Here is an 18,419-nt window from a genome sequence, read left to right on the forward strand (position 1 = left end):
GTCACCAAATTGCCAGATCCACTAGGGGCGTGCAATAGAATGCATCAGAACACCAAATTCACAAACGATGAAACAGACTTGCACCCATTTTTACGTTGTACAAGTGCACGGGCACTTGTCTATGAAAATAGGACACCTTATTGAGCTACATTTTTCTTACAGTTTTGTCCTCAAGCAAGATTTCTACTGGGCCCCCCAATGTTTGACAGCATTGTCCAATAGTGATTCTTGAGGAGTTCTTATCATGACCTAGTTTTAAATGCCAGTGACCTGACAGCAGTATTTGATATGTAAGAAGCAGAGATCACATGGGAATATTCACCCTTGTGTAAAGGAGTTTATTTTCCTACATGAGTTAAAGTCCACCATTCTCTCAATCAAAGAGGTTTGCAGCATGACCAAACATGGTGAAAGTCAAAGGGGAGGACAATGCTACGCTGTGTGTGCAAACTTCTCTCATTGTCTCCATTGTATGATGTGTAATTGAGAGACAATTTGTATTACGTGGCATTGGTAAAAGGATTAGGAGACATGATTTACGGTCCAAAGACATTTATCGTTCAAAGCAAATGAGTTCCTTTTCTCAGTGGGACAATAGAGAGCTGACAGACTCCTCCCTTAATCTCTGTGAGCAAAAAAGGGCTCACTAAACCGAAATTGAGGCTCCCTGTAATTCAGACCCTGATGAAACCATTTCAGATTTTACATTAGCCCTGCTTGCTGTGCACGGAGTTAAGAGCATTTACACCATTCCACAAGAAAATCAAAGGTCAAATCAATGTCAAGGATTGTGTTATGATACTATGACAGGTTTGTTTCATCTATGCCACAGTCGCAAAATTGCAAGATGTGAGAAATATTGTTTTGTTTTGTTCTTTCCTCCCTTTGGCCAGTGGGCCATTCGTTGTCAAAAAGGTGAAGGTGCCTTTCCATTTTGTGAAATAGCAGGCCAGGGAAAAAAAAAAAAGAAAACTTCTGTTTACCACTGTCGCTTCTGAAAATGATTTGCACCAATTGGTTCCTGATACGGCTGCAGGATATTTTGTCGGCAAGATCCTTGGTCCAAAAACCTATTTGACCTCCTTCTCTCATCTGTCGTGCGGCTCACGTGAATGACAGGTTCAAAAACACACTGATTGAACCTTGCTGACTGGCATAAAACTGTACCTTGTATGCCATGTCCGCAGTCACAATAAACCAAATGGAACACCGGAGTCAAACGAGCTCAAAGTATTGGCCGTGACTTTCAACCTTGATGGTGGTGGTGGTGGTGGTGGTGGTGGTAATGGGAGTGGTGCAGAGTCTTGGAACAGTTACCGCATGGTCAAGTTTTCAGACAGGGAGATTAATGCTAATGACTACATCTGACCAATCAATGATTGTGGATGGAATGATCTGATTGGGTTGTGCCCAAATATGGCCATTTCAGACAGCTGCTCATAGCAGGAGCCAATCAAATACTTCCATCCCTGCTAAGACTCCAGTTGTTCACTTGCTGAGTGTGAACTGCTTTGCACTTGAGAACTTTGACATTTTTTTACTTAAGTTTGTAGTTGGGAAGTGTAATTTGCGTCATTGTTGGTAAACATGCTTATGTCAAAAAGACAGGACACAGAAAGGCTTCCTTTATCTTTCCTTTCTCATCTTTTGTGTTTTTGACACTCTAATTTGCAATGTGAGTGAGTAACACCCAACTACCAACTCCTCCTTGTCTTGGTCTACATGAGCATATTTTTAGTAGACTTAATTGTGGGCATTTACTCATTTGAGTTGAGAAGTTGAGTTGTGGGAGTAATACATCTCCACCAGTCACAGTTAATGTACACCATGGGCAAGCTCTTGTTCTTGAAGGAAAGAACACAGGCCTACATTCTAAACTTGTTATTTTGAATGTGACATACTCGTGTCTCACAGTGCATTTTTTTAAGATTTAGATAAAACAAACGTCTACTTTGAGATCTGCTTTCAAAAGGTAGCATCTTGAACTCTCATTTTGACCAAATGCAAAATTAGGTTTTGCTTGCTGCTTGCAGTTTTTAGGTATTAGATAAGAGACGGATCATCAGTCCTTAAAAGCTTAAGAAAAACATGCATCTTTACGTTACTATTCTTTTTAAGGTTAGCGAATGTATACATATGTGCAAATAAATAAATAAATAAATAAATAAACTTTTAAAAATGCCTTGACCTTACATAATTTTAGAGGTTAAGTTGTAATTTTGCAATACTGTATCATTGTATCAGTCATTGTACCACTTTATCATCATTGTAGCTGTATTTTGATATTGCATACTGTATTTTCTTATATTTTGGTTGCTCTATATACTGTGACTCCCATTTACAACTGTAAACTATTCAAATGTAAAGAGAAATTCATCCATTTTCAGCACCGCTTATCCTGTTCAGGGTCGCGGGTGGTGCTGGAGTCTATCCCAGCTGACATCGGGCAGAAAGCAGACTACACTTTGAATTGGTCGCCAGCCAGTCGCAGGCCACAAATTGTAAACTAATACGTATTGTTCAATCAAAACAGAGCATCAAAAACTTTGTAAAGGCAAACATTTTAGGCAAACATTTTGACACAGTTTATGTCACAGATATGTTTTGGCCAGTGAGTTTATTCTCTGCAAGGATTTCTGAACATAAGCTGTTATCGAGTTGAATAGAAATGAAGTATTAATCTCTACCTCAAAGCCAGCCAACTCTGAACGAGCAGGTCTCGTTCCTGTGACACCATCGTGCTATTCTAATTTCAACAAAGTCGCCTCTCTGATCCCGGGTGTAGCTGGAAAGAAATCATGTAAATTTATTGGTGACATTGAAACGGTTCTTTGCTATTCAAATGAGGCTTCCCTCGTCAGACGCTAAATACTACCACATACTGGCTGCTAACGCTAACCTCCCTGCAAACAGCTGTGACCCCATGCAGGAAGTCAGACAACCCACTTCCTGTGGCAAGCTGTGCCGCTGGCTCTCTTGGCCAAGGATGACTTTCTAATTGGTGTCCTCTCACCTTTCTACTCTGAGATGCTCCTGCCTGACAGGTCTTGGCAGCAGGAGGAGATGTCCTTGGGGGGGGAAAAAAGTCAGATCAGAGAAGAAAAGAAAAAAAAAAAACGTATGATAACATTTTAGAGAATGTCGCTCAAAGTCTTTTGGCAAAGTAAATCAAGGGCAAGTTTAAGTACATATTAGGCTAAAGCAATGCATGTGTGTCATTCTTATAGGTCCCTTGCAAGGTGCTCTATAAATTTAAGGCACTAAAACAATGTGATTATATACACAGCTGATTTTATATTTAATATTTTTCTAATGTTTTATTTAAATAATAATAATTTCCTCTATCAACTGAGTCGATTGAGAGAAATCTGTTCCTATATTGAATTATATCGTTATTGTATGTTTTTATTAATATTATATAAAAAACTATATATACAAATTGTTACGTGGTGACCCCTGCTGTAAAGTACTATTTTGGTCATTAAAAAGCTATTACCATCTGTGTGGAGGGGGGGGGCGTTCTCGAGAGTGTTGGATCAGAATTTTCATTCATTTCAATGGGGAAAAGTTATTAGAAAACAATTGTTTAAAATATCATGAAAAGGGCTTAATCCATAAATCAAGGCACCACTACAAGTGTTCATCGTATTCTCAAAATCACATCACACTGCCGATGAATGCTCTTTCATGTGTTCTATCACACGCCCCACTTAAACACACAAAGGCCATTTTTATCACTGACTTACCAGCTGCACTTTTGACTTGAGGCTCATTTAAGGATTACATACCCTACAGCAGCTGATAACCTCATTATGGTGGGTGTTAAAGTGGCTGAACCATCTGCAGCTAAATGTCAGTGAGATCAGGAGGCTGCTGGTGGATACGTGATGGAGCGAGAAGCTACTGGCACCTGTCAGCGTGTCAGGATGAAAGGGTGGCAGCGGGAGTAATGTGCAGTTACCTTTTTGTGTGTAATCAACAATCAGCTCTTACCTGACAGAAAGGACAATGGCACCGATTCACTAATACTATTTTCAGACAATTTTGCAAAATAAGACTGGCCTTACAACATATTTGGTTTGTTACCATATCCTTCTTGGATCCAGCTTGCATCAAACTCCAAAAGGTCCACAAGAGCAACTGCCCTCAAATATTGCTATTATTCACTTGTGTGTTGAAAATCATGAAACAGCCCTAGAAGGCATCTGTTGGGAGATAATGGGGTGGTCTACAACCAGACAGTTGCTACAAGAAATTACTACAATTACGGACGTGAAATAATACTACTAAGACTATAGTACCTAATACTTTTTTTTTTTTTTTTTTTTTACCTAAATTATTTGCCTGTTTAAAATGTTACTATATGCACATTTATTATAACTGGATGCTTTGTCTACTGTCTACTTTTTTCCCCTCAACCATGTGGTGGTAATAAAAAAAAAAAAAAAAGAAAAAAAAAGAAACGCCACCCCTCTCATCTCTGCAATGTTTTAATTATATCTTGTCATGGAACAACACTGAATAAATGGCACTTTGAGACAATGTTAAGTAGTCACTGTAGAGCTTGGATAGCAAAGTAAATGTATTGTTACTTCAAAGTAACTCAAAATACAACAATAAATGTGTAAAATGCTGGCAACAAAAGTGAGTACACCCCAACTGAAAATGTCAAAATTCGACCCAAATGTCAACATTTTGTGTGGCCACCATTATTTTCCAGCACCGCCGTAACCCTTTAAGGCATGGAGTTCACCAGAGCGTAACAGGTAGCCGCTGGAATCCTCTTCCATGATGACATAAAATCAAAAATTAAATCAAATCAATCTTTATTTGCCAAGTTTGAGCATGCCAAAAGAGGAATTTGACTCCGGTACATCTTGGCCTCTGTGCAACATTTAGATCGCTAACAACATTCAGGACAACATGTGCAAAAATTGACAATTATTCGCGAACATCCCCTGATCTTAAACTCCCAGGAGGGCATAGAAAAACTCAAAACTCCTACTAGGGGAAATGAGAAACCTTGAGAAGAGACTACAGATGGGCGGATCCCTCTTCCAGGATGACCAGGCTGCAATGGATGCAGAGAGGACACATAGTACACATAATATGGACAATCCAAAGGTAAAGCATCGAGAGCAGGATGTTATTGCACAGTAATGACTCTGAGTGGTGTGAGTTCATCAGAGCGACAGCCCGGGGGAAGAAGCTGCGTCTTTGTCTACTGGTTTGGCGTACAGTGCTCTGTAACGCCGTCCGGAGGGGAGTAGTTTGAACAGACTGCAACCTGGGTGAGAAGGGTCTGTAGAGATGTTATTTGCACGTTTCCTGGTCCTGGACAGGTTCAAGTCCTGGATAGATGGAAGGTTGGTCCCGATTATCTTTTCTGCAGTCCTGATTGTCCGTTGCAGTCTGTGCTTGTCTTGTTTGGTGGCCGATCCAAACCAGACAGTGATGGTGGTGCAGAGGATAGACTGGATGATGGCAGTATAGAAGGTCTTCATCAGCTCCTGTGGCAGGTTGAACTTCCTGAGCTGTCTCAGAAAGTACAGCCTCTGTTGGGCCTTCTTCCGGGCAGAGTCTATGTGGCTGGTCCATTTCAGGTCCCGAGAGATTGTGTATCGCAGGAACTTGAAGGTGTCTGTGGAGAGAATAGTATTACTGTGGATAGTGAGGGGTGGAAGTGGTGAAGGGTCTCTCCTGAAGTCCACTGTCATCTCCACAGTCTTGAGCTGGTTCAGCACCAGGTGTTTTTGGCTGCACCAGTGGACCAGTCGCTCTACCTCCTGTCTGTACGCAGTCTCGTCACCGTCCCGGATCAGTCCGATAAGAGTGGTGTCGTCTGCATACTTCAGGAGCTTCACAGAAGAGTTGCCTGAGGAGCAATCGTTAGTGTAGAGAGAGAAGAGCAGTGGGGAGTGGACGCACCCCTGGGGGGGGGGCGCCAGTATATGTGGTCCGGGTGTCAGATGTGATGGTCCCCAGCCTCACATGCTGCCTCCTGTTGGTCAGAAAGCTGGTGATCCACTGACAGGTGGAGTCAGGCACCGCGAGCTGGATGAGCTTCTGGTAGAGGATGTCAGGAGCGATGGTATTGAAAGCCGAGCTGAAGTCCACAAACAGGATCCTGGCGTACGTCCCTGGGGTGTCCAGGTGGTGCAGGATGTAGTGCACCCCCATGTTGACTGCATCGTCCACCGACCTGGTTGCCCGGCAGGCAAACTGCAGGGGGTCGAGCAGGGGGCCTGTGATGACCTTCAGGTGGTACAACACTAACCTCTCGAAGGATTTCATGGCCACAGATGTCAGGGCGACAAGTCTATAGTCATTCAAACCTGTGATGGCGGGCTTCTTGGCCACCGGTACGATGATGGAGCGCTTGAAGCACGAAGGCAGCTCACACAGCTCCAGGGAAAGGTTGAAGATCCGTGCAAAGGTGGGTGCCAGTTGTTCAGCACAGACTTTCTGGCAGGAGGGTGGCACACAGAGTTGGTGGATGTTGGAGACCTTGCGCTCCTCCACCTTCAGTTTGACGATACCCCACAGATGTTCAATGGAGTTTAGGTCTGGGGACATGCTTGGCCAGTCCATCACCTTCACCCTCAGCTTCTTTAGGAAGGCAGTGATCGTCTTGGAGGTGTCGTTATCGTGTTGGAATACTGCTCCGCGGCCCAGTTTATGGAGGGAGGGGTCATGCTCTGCTTCAGTATTCCACAGTATATGTTGGCATTCATTGTTCCCTCAATGAACTGTAGGTCCCGAGTGGCAACAGCACTCATACAGCCCCAGACCATGACGCTCCCACCACCATGCTTGACTGTAGGCAAGACACACATGTCTTTGTACTCTTCACCTGGTTGCCGCCACACACGCTGGACACCATCTGCATGGCTGTCGTCCCAGGAAAAGCCTCTTCTAAAAATGATGCACAAGGAAGCTCGCAAAAGGTTTGTTGAAGACAAGCAGACTAAGGATATGGGTTACTAGAGCCATGTCCTGTGGTCTGATGAGACCAAGATAAACATATTTGGTTCAGATGGTGTCCAGCGTGTGTGGCGGCAACCAGGTGAAGAGTACAAAGACAAGTCTCAAAGTGTCATTTCTTCAATGTTGTCCCATGACAAGATATAATTAAAACATTGCAGAAATGAGAGGGGTGAACTCACTTTTGTGAGATACTGTATATTTAAAAGATAAATGGGTACTGTGCAACTCAACAAGCATGCTGTGTCATTTCAGCATGATCAACATGTAGTGTACGAACAGAGCTATGAAATGCTCTTTGATGACATTATAGGGCACCGCAATAGCAGCAGTATAGCCGACTGTCCGAGCCAAAGCCAAAGCCTGTGCATCCAACGTCCTAATGTCAGGGTTGGGCTAAATTCAATAGATAAATTATTCATATGGCCTCAGTAACGTGTGCATGAGGTCACCAGAAGGCCTCACAACCAAAAATGAACTTGACAGGGTGCAGCACACAAGTCGTCTTTCAACCCCTGTTAAGAAAGGAAGTGAGGGGGTGGGGTCATCACTGAAGCAGCTGTTCAAGCAAGCAGGAAAAGTGACCTGCTCAGTAAACCGTAAACAAGAGGGAGAAATATGCAAAAAAGGCTTTTGCGCTGGAATTGGTACGTAAGCGTGCTTAGCTCGAGGAGGCATGTCACGAAGCAGATGGATGTTGCTGCAGATTTAAACATGTACTGAAATTCATTGATATAGATATACGAGTGGCGGCTCGGTGGCGCACTGGGTAGCACGTCCGCCTCACAGTTAGGAGGGTGCGGGTTCGATTCCACCTCCGGCCCTCCCTGTGTGGAGTTTGCATGTTCTCCCCGGGCCCGCGTGGGTTTTCTCCGGGCACTCCGGTTTCCTCCCACATTCCAAAAACATGCTTGGTAGGCCGATTGAAGACTCCAAATTGTCCCTAGGTGTGAGTGCGATTGGTTGTCTGTCTCTGTGTGCCCTGCGATTGGCTGGCAACCAGTTCAGGGTGTCCCCCGCCTACTGCCCGATGACGGCTGGGATAGGCTCCAGCACGCCCGCGACCCCCGTGGGGACTAAGCGGTTCAGAAAATGGATGGATGGATGGATGGATAGATATACGACTTCAAAAACAATGAGCTTGGAACATATCCATGCGATGATGAAGGTGCAGGGTATGGTTTTTTTTTGTCATCACACTGAGGTGTGGGCGAAGAAAGTTTACATTGAACACTTGACCAATTCCAACATTTGACTTGAATTGGGAATTTGGGACGTTGTATAAAATGAAAATGAGAACAAAATACCATGATTATAGGTTAAAATCCTTTTTAACCTATAATCAATTGAATACGCTACAAATTAAGATATTTAATGTTGAAACTGATGATGAAACTATTGAAACCTTTTTTTTTTTTTTTTTTTTTGCAGCCTTATTTTTTGCAGTGACATGTTCCCCAAAAATTAGGACAGGGGCATGTTTACCACTGTCTTATGTCACATTTCATTGAAAACAATGAACAAGCATTTGGAAACTGTACGCAGACTTTAATCTTTTGTCATTCTTGCTTCATGTACAAATTCAGCTGCTTAACAGTCCAGGGTGTCCTTTGTTGTATTTCTTAACAGTAAGGTCTTTTGAGCATTCCTCAACTCTCCAGGTCTTACGTGCCCCTGGTCCGTCTTTTTTGGAAGATGTTGCAGGCATCAAATTTAAATAGAGTGAATATTTGGGCTGGTGGGAACAATAACAGTTATAAGCTTCACCATTAAACACTTTGTGTAAGCAAATGAATGTAGGTTGAAAAGGCTTTTGAAAACATGTGAAAAAAAAAAATAAATGTGTGTCTCGCACAGTGATCCAACCGCATTGGAACTGGGTTTGTAATTACACTCTTGTGTAAGATGTGACTTACAATATGTTTAGAGCTAAACCTATGTATGCTCTTATTTGATGTTCCCTCTATTGTACAGGAACCTACACAGAGAGAAATGAAGAAAGGCATTTGTCTGGTTTCTGTGTTGTGTCAAAGAATGTTTATGTAAATACAATGATGCAATAAGATGTGACATGTTTTCAGAAGTAACAGTGGCCAAGGCTATGCTTTGCTGTAATTCAGTTTTGCGCTATGATTTTGTTGTGAAAATATTTTCTGTCAAAAACAAAGCCTCTGAACAGTGAATACAAATCCTTTTTCCTCATGGGTTTGTCATTAATGAATATCACACAATTGAGCTTATATTTCCAGGTATTTACAGTACATCTGAATTGAAAAAGCCAGTCCTAGAAAAATATATGCAAGTCCAAACTACAGTGGAACCTCAACGCTAATTCGTTCCAGAAGGAAACCGTTGGGTCCCAAAGCAATTTGAAATAACAATTGCGGAATGAAAATGCATAGGAGTTGAATATGCAATATAAATTAAAAAAGAAACACATAATTAAAACAGTAAATTTAAGCTCTACATACCTTGACATTAATGATGCGCTGAATCTATGAACGCGGAGGTGGAGTCGAGGTGCTGGGGGGGGGGGGGGGGATCATTGTTTTGTCTGTCTTTTCGTTCCTTTGTTTTTTCCCACTGGGACATGGCCGGTAACCCCTTGTAACCCCCTTAGCAACACTGGCAGTTTTTATCGCCTCTCTATTCCTCAAAAATGTACTTATGGTCAATTTCGGCACAATTCCATTGCCAAATCTGTCACACGAACGCCGTTTCATACATAGCCTATGATCATCTTTTTCTGCTCTATTGTTGTTATCACCACCTTTTCTCTTCTGCTTTTCTCCTATGTCTTCTTTGGAGCCATGTTTATTCTCTTGTACAGTGCAGCAACCTGCCAGGAAACAACTTCAGCAAAGCCGACTAGCGGCAGGTGGGACGTGTTGGATTTTGTCCACAATTTAGGGAGCGCGCTATCTGCGCCTCACGGCAAAAGCCATTGCCAATCACCTGTCATCCAATTTACTCACAGCATGCTCGTTTGATTTCTTCAGATTTAGGAAAATGCTAAGACACTGAAGCAGAAATTAGACTTACACAGGTTGGTTGAGTTCAATCACAATTCTTGTTCAGAAAGCTCTGTTTTCAGGAAAGTACAATACAGCGCTGGGCCTTTCAAGAGGGGAAAGTCTCCATTCGGAAAAGGCAACGTTCAAGGTTCTTTGGTCAGCTTATATTCAGTTGCACATGCCAGTGTGGGCCGAGTTTGATGGGTGATGAGTCTTTGGGGCGGGGCAAGTTCGCAGGAGAGTCTGATTCCGTGGGAGTGGGTGCTAGTTCAGTGAGAGCTGGTTCCGTGGGGTTGGGTGCTGATTATGGGCAATTCGATGTGTGGGGGCTGTTGTTTTCCTTTCCGTCTTTCAGCCTTGACCATCATCTTTGGCTGGGCTGTCTCCCTTTGGCACCTGCTCGTTTTATCTCCAAGTGACCTTCCTGTAAACATTCTCCTCCATTCTTGCACATACACTGTTCCACCTCATCCATTCATCATTATTTCAATTTTGTCATTTTGTACGGAATTATGTGAGCTTTTGGCTGTGACATCATCTACGTATGTCACGTGCTGGTACCATCTGCAACAGGACCACGCCCCCCCTGTCAGTGGAATCGCCGTCACCTGCCACGGGTTCATGGACAGCACTATATCAGCGCCGCCAGCGCAGACCCGAGTGTCAGTCTGTCCCGTGATGCTTCGCTCATCTGTCCCTGAGAATCTGACTTACAATTCGAATCCACAGAACTGCTTGTCCACCCCAGCCAGATCGCCGCTCCAGCGCCAGCCACCCCCATCATCCCCTTCCGCAATAAAGTCTGTCGCTACGCACTTGGCTGTACTGTCCGATCCCTTACAGTACAGACTGACCACGCTATGCAGCCAGTGAACGACGAGACGGCATTGAGCCGACTGGAGCGAGCCGAGACCGCCATCAGCAGCCTGTCCGCCGACATCCGGAATCTGATCGAGGTTGGTCAACAAGAACAGCTACAGCAGCAGGAGATGGCCCAAGCCCTTCAGAGACTGTCGGTGGCTGCGTCCCCGGCTGTCACGGCACCCCCGCACCGCCCATCTGCCGAGGCCAGGAGGCTCGTGGACGTCCCGGAGCCCCGCCTTGGCAACATCGAGAAGTTTAACGGAGACCCCAAGCACGTGAGGGCATTCGTGACTAACTGCCGTATAATGTTCAGCCTCCAGCCCGTCACGTTTGCGTCGGAATCTGCCAAGGTCGGGTTCGTCCTAACCCACCTCACGGGTGAGGCGCGGCTGTGGGGCCTGGCCGAATACGAGAGGATGGCCCCAGCTTGCGATTCATTCGACGCCTTTGCGGAGGAATTGCTCCGCCTGTTCGACCTGGGATCCGCCGCCGAGGACGCCGCCGAGGAACTGGCGACGCTGCGTCAAGGTAGCCGATCGGTCGCGGAGTACGCACTTAAGTTCCAGACGTTGGCCGGCAGCAGCGGATGGGACACGCCGGCGCTCGTTAGCACATTCCTCAACGGCCTCGCTGAGTACATGAAAGACGAGCTGGTTTCTTACGATCGCCCGTGAACCCTAAAGGGCGCGATGGACTTGGTGGCCCGAGTAGATCGGCAGATCTGGACGCGGCGGCGCGATCGGGAGAGGAGGTCCCTGCGGAACCCGCGTGGTCACCTTCCTCCGTCTGCTGGGGACCCGCCAACCACACCACCTGGCACGACAGTGGGGTGTCGGCTTCCTCCCTCTGAGCCCGTCCATTCCCGCACGTGCCATTGATGGCCGTCTGATCGGCGAGGTGGCTTTCGTGACGGAACCAGTTAAGTTACTCCTCTCCGGCAATCACCACGAGACCATCCAGTTTTTTCTTCTTTCCCTCCCAGGACAGCAGCTCATACTGGGGCACCCTTGGTTGCGGCAGCACAACCCGGTGCTGGACTGGGAGGTGGGGGTTGTTCGACAGTGGAGCGCATGCTGCCTTCGGGTGTGCCTGAAGGCGGCCACCCGCCCACTTGGCAGAGCCCCGCCCCGGTGCAGTCCCAACATCTCCAATGTCCCAGCGTTTTATCACGAACTCAAGGAGGTTTTTAGTAAAGCCAGGGCCACTTCTCTTACTCCACACTGGTCCTACGATTGCGCCATCGATCTGTTGCCCGGCACCTTCCCTCCCAAGGGATGCGTCTACTCCCTGTCCGCTCCTGAGCGCCGGGCTATGGAGGAATACATCCGGGAGTCCCTGGCAGCCGGTATCATATGGCCGTCCTCTTCACCTGCGGGAGCGGGGTTTTTCTTCGTGAAGAAGAAGGAGGGCACGCTACGCCCGTGTATCGACTACCGGGCAATAAATGAGATCACTGTAAAGAACCGATACCCTCTGCCTCTTTGGTCTTCCGCCTTCGAGAGCCTTCAGGGTGCCACCATTTTCACAAAGCTGGATCTTCGCAACGCCTACCACCTGATCCGCAGCCGGGAGGGAGACGAGTGGAAGACGGCTTTCAACACCCCGAGCGGACACTACGAGTACTTGGTGGTTCTGTTTGGGCTCACCAACGCCCCAGCGGTTTTCCAGTCCCTGATAAACGACGTGTTACGAGACATGCTGGACAAATTCGTGTTCGTTTATTTGGACGACATCCTCATCTTCTCCCGCTCGCTCCCTGAGCACATCAAGCATGTTCTGGCGGTGCTGCGGCGTCTCCTTGAGAATTCGCTCTACGTGAAGGCAGAGAAGTGCGAGTTCCACGCCTCCTCTGTCAAATTCCTCGGCTACGTGGTGCGTGAGGGATCCATCGAAATGGACCCTGGGAAGGTGCAAGCGGTCACGTCATGGCCTGTTCCCGAAACACGCAAGCGGCTGCAAAAGTTCTTAGGATTCGCGAACTTTTATCGCCGTTTTATCCGTGGATACAGCACGGTGGCCGCGCCCCTCACCGCCCTTACCAGCCCCGCCTCCCCGTACAAATGGACGGAACGGGCAGAACAGCCATTTCAGGAGCTTAAGAGGAGGTTCACATCCGCTCCCATCCTCAAGGTTCCCGATCCCGACATACAGTTCATGGTCGAGGTGAACGCCTCAAACGTGGGTGTCGGGGCGGTGTTGTCTCAACGTAGCCGCCAAGACGATCGTCTCCACCCGTGCGCCTTCTTTTCTCGCCGTCTGTCAGCCTCGGAACGAAACTATGACATCGGTAATCGGGAGCTCCTCGCCGTCAAGTTGGCCTTGGAGGAGTGGCGGCATTGGCTGGAGGGCGCCACCACTCCGTTCATCGTCTGGACCGACCACCGCAACTTGGAGTATCTGAGATCGGCCAAGAGACTGAACGCGAGACAAGCACGGTGGGCTCTGTTCTTTGACCGGTTTGAGTTCTCTCTTTCCTATAGACCGGGTTCCCGTAACGGGAAGGCGGACGCCCTGTCGCGTTTGTTTCCTGGGGGGGAGGAGGGACAGGGTCCGCCTCCCACTATCCTCCCGAGCTCGGTTCAGGTGGCGGCTCTTACATGGGAGATCAAACGCCAAGTGGAAGCCGCATCACGCGATCAACCCGGCCCCAGCAACTGCCCGGAGGGTCGCCTGTTTGTCCCTGAAGGCCTGCGGTCATTCGTGCTGCAATGGGCGCACGACTCAAGCCTGGCCTGTTATCCCGGCGCTGCACGCACGAGGTACGTGGTGGCACAGCGTTTCTGGTGGCCCACCTGGCAAGTGGACACCAGCGATTACGTCAGAGCCTGCTCAATTTGTAACCGCTGCAAGACATCTACTCGTCCTCCGGCCGGGCTGCTTCAACCCTTGTCGGTTCCCCAGCGTCCCTGGTCTCACCTGTCAATCGACTTTGTCACGGGCCTCCCCCCCTCAGAGGGAAACACGGTGGTCCTCACGGTGGTGGCGCGGTCGTGGCCTCCAATACCTCGTGGATTGGGAGAGTTATGACGACGCGCACCGCTCCTGGGTTCCAAGCCGCTGGATACTCGACCGTTCGCTCATCACGGAGTTCCATCGCTGTCATCTGGACCAACCGGGTCCTCGGCGCGGGCGCCCGAGGAGGGACGAGGGGACCAGGGCTGAGGGTCCGGGGAGGTCTTGTCCGCCGGTACCGGGGTCTTCTGCTCCCACGTCCGTCGATCCTGCGTCTGGCGAGGTGTCGGACTTTTCGGCGGTGTGCTGACCCCCCACCTGGTCGCCCGGGGTATTGCTTTCCTTTTTTTTTTTTTGTTTTTGGTTCCTGGGGACGTCGGGAGCCGTCCCTTGTGGTGGGGGTTCTGTCACGTGCTGGTGCCACCTGCGACAGGACCACGCCCCCCTGTCAGTGGAATCGTCGTCACCTGCCACGGGTTCATGGACAGCGCTATATCAGCGCCGCCAGCGCAGACCCGAGTGTCAGTCTGTCCCGTGATGCTTCGCTCATCTGTCCCTGAGAATCTGACTTTGCAATTCGAATCCACAGAACTGCTTGTCCACCCCAGCCAGATCGCTGCTCCAGTGCCAGCCACCCCAGCGCCAGCCACCCCCATCATCCCCTTCCACAATAAAGTATATCGCTACGCACTTGGCTGGACTGTCCGATCCCTTACAACGTATTTATTAATGTTCCCTGACTATGCAACGTTTGTACTCCCCACTTACCATGTTTTTGTTTGTTTGTTCTTTTGATCTCCATGTACTTGCTTACGTCATCATATTCTTAGTTTAATCATGCTTTCAACCATATCTTTTCTTTGTTAGGCAAAATATTTCCCTCTGTCCAGAACGTTCAGTAGTAATCGAAAACTGGCGTCTAGCATTAGTCAAAACATAAGATACAATCAAGTACTGAACATTTTTAGACGACTTTGACAGTGTCCGTGATTTAGAAAATCATCAGGCATGCATTAAACAGTTCCTTAAGGGTCATTAAGCTATTCAGGCAATATATCAAAAAACATTTATTTCAAAGTGCTCAGAAATATATATCAGATCAAAGTTATAAAAACCTTTCTCATTACTACTTATCAAAAATGTCTAGTTATGTCTTCTTTATTGATTTGGTGTGTAGGTATAATTATATGCTTAAAATGTTTCTTTTATTTATTTAATATGTGAATATACTTGTCTGCTTATGTACTTTATTCAATCAGGTTTGAGCATATCTTTTTTGTAGCTAGGCAGGACTTTTTGTATTTCGACCCCATTCCTTCAGACGGACTACGTATATTTTAGTTTACAATAGCCGCGTGAGTCGGGTTGTTTTCTAGAGCTTTGTCTGAGAACCAGGACTAACATTTCCCGACATTTTGTGTTGAAAACCGAATATGTTGAGTTCCGAGGTGGTTGACTTCTGGTGTTCCACTGTATGACATTACAATGTTTCACAGATGATCGTGTTTGTTTTAGATCATAAGCAGTTCTTTCCATCACTTCAAATCTTTGTCTCATCACTCTGTATGCTGAGGCTTGTCTCTGTCACTGCCAATTAGATTTCACCCAAAAAATACAATTTGAGCAGTACGACGTGCCTTGTAATCCTATAGTTGCTTTCAGTCTTTAATTAAAACTAAAGGAAATGGTCTATTACTGTTCCAATACTTTTGGATGAAATGTATATACGTACATATTGTCGACATATAGACGGTTTGAATACTTGTGGCATGCTATGAGAGAAAAGGTAATGCTCAGCCAATTATAATAGCTAATAGCTTTCCTTCTTGCAAGACCTTTTCCTTTCAAAAACATTACTTGCGGTATTTCTACTGCGTATCTCTGTGGCAGTGACAAGGTAACCAATGCTGACCTTCAATTGGACTATGGAATGACAATACCGGAGGGGAATAAGAAAGTGAAGGGGAAACGAAACAGCACAAAATCAATAGCTTATTTTTTACTATTTGCGAAGGGATTCAAATATTTGCTCCTCTAAAGGACGACAGACCTATTAGAATTTTTTGTCCATAGCCACTCAAACCAACACTGAATATTGCTCACCGTAGTGGATTACCCTTAGGACTTTGCTGCATTAGAATGATTGACTAGTGAGGATATTCAATGCAAGAGATCAAAGTTGAAATCAGACTGAAGCTAACTTTACCAGTTTTCCCCTACATTATAGTCAGAACCCAACTGATTTTGTGTGATTTTAGACCTTAAATAATTTGGCTGGCTGTTCAAATCAGTAGTTACATGTTCCTTGTCAGCAATGTTGGTCACAATTCTACAGGTCAGGTCAGGGGGCATGTGTGACAGCAGAGCTTTGTCCCATCAACCATGCGGCTAAATGCGAGTGAATATTCCTCAGCGACTACCCGGGTTCACACAGAGTCTGCCCTGGTCCCCAGAAGTATTCCTCAATCTGTCTCTATGTCTGTGGTGGGAATATCTGATGTTTGCTTGCCAATGCTGTTTCTGGGATTATGGCTATATATAAGAGAGAACAATATGTACAGATTTGAAAATTATATTACATACAACATAGGGTAGTGTGACAGATATCAAAATAATAAAATTCAATATTTTGCACACAAAACTGACAATATCACGATACAGCTGTTGTGCAATAATCGCTAAGAGGGTACATTCAACATATATCATGAAATCTATGTAGCATGAAGGAAAATGTGTGGACACGTCATCTTGCATTCTGAGCAAACAATAAAAACAAATAAATATAGGAACAAATGACATTCATCAAAATATAACTTTTGCCTGAATAACCGCGATTATGTTTAATTAATGTTTTAAAGCACAAATTTCATAGAATGGCACTAGCTTTTTCTAATGATATAATTTGGGGTATTTTTTGGGGGTATGAACAGTAAGTCTTATCATTAAGTAGTGGAGCATGAAATGATAGAAATACAGTGTATGAGAATTATATTTCTCACACAATTATATATATTTTTTTTCCAATGGTCATTTAGATCAAGATTTGATTATATAACAATGCTGATGGCAGATTGGGGTGAATACAGAAATTTGAATATCCAAGAAAATGTATTAAGGGCCTGAAGTTCTCATGTTAACAGATTGCATGGGTTGTAAGTGGGTGTTGAGTGATAAGAACAGGGGCATGGTGGCCATCGGTAATTTCGGGAAAATATATTGACTTTCCAGAACGACCCGGGTGCATCAAAGGCCCACTCCCCTCCCTCCCGGGTGATTACGAGCACGTTTCGGCTTTACGTTTCATTTACAATCCTTGCTAGGTGTGGTTTGTAGATCACCTTCCACATCTGTTTTTTGTAAACTGCATAGTCCATAAACATTGGAGACTATCAGTATCTAATGTATAATAAAGACAACACCATGACAGTGTTAGGCTACGGATTTTAGTTATTGATCTGACTCCAAATTGCGATCAACACTTAACACATGAGTTGCTATGTCCTAATCCACACATTGGCGCACCTAACAATTTTGCGAGTTCGTTCTGTCAAAGAGAAGACCAGTAGATCAATCAGACCGAATTTACCAATTGTTTATTCCTGACAAAGCGAACTGATACAGGCGCCTGGGTCCCGGGTCCCTCACACCAAAACTCGTGCGTTCTTGTGACCCACAACAAGAGACGACACATTCCTCCGGGTTGCCCAGTTTTAAAGAAACACAATATGAATATTAAAACATGCAAAACATTGTGTGAAGATTGGTCGATGGCCATCTCCTCCCCGTCTAGGTGTTATCGCTGAGTGCAGGTGTCCGGCCTCAGCTGTCTGGCAGTTGGGTTTTCCCCGCGAAGCCCGACCACCAGGACGTGATGTTATTCTCGTTTCTCACCGACCTTGAGGTGTTCTCGTCAGGTACTCCCTGTCTGGACCGATGGTACATCCTGTTCCACAACACTTCGAAGAAAACAAGTTCATGCAGTTTGCCTGCACATTCTTCGCCACCCACCAACCACACGAGCTCTCCACTACTAGATATTATATTGATATGATTATAAGTCTAACACAGCCTTAATACAATATGTTTGCAAACTACCGAAAGCACATTTCCCTTTAACAGATAATGTGATATTTCGAAATGTTGCCACAGCTCTCATACAATAAGCCCAAAAAGTAATTGAAGGTGAAACTCATATCAGTCCATAATTTGTTCTAATACTCACTGATATTTTCAACACGTTTTCTCAACAAAAAAAAATGTATCATTGATGAATTCCCAGAGATTACACATAGACATCTGCCACACTTTTCTTGTGTCAAAATGGATGAGCTTTCCATTTGAGTAGAACTGACCAGAGGGTCCCCGTTGTGTGTTCTGATAATAATTTGGTAGTTTTAGAGGATGGTGTGGTTATGTCCACAGGAGACCTCCACATGTGCCATCACTTCCATTATTTCCCCCTAGTCAAGGGGACAAATGTCAAGTTCATTGCCTCTGATAATCATGACGTCTTTTCGCAACAGGAAACTAAGGGCAGAAACTTTTCAAGGGCAGACTGCTGCTGAGAATTTCTTCCAACCACACACAGTCTTGCTTCAGTTGGAG

This window comes from Syngnathus scovelli, chromosome 1, assembly GCF_024217435.2.
Source record: "Syngnathus scovelli strain Florida chromosome 1, RoL_Ssco_1.2, whole genome shotgun sequence".
Lineage (NCBI taxonomy): Eukaryota > Metazoa > Chordata > Actinopteri > Syngnathiformes > Syngnathidae > Syngnathus > Syngnathus scovelli.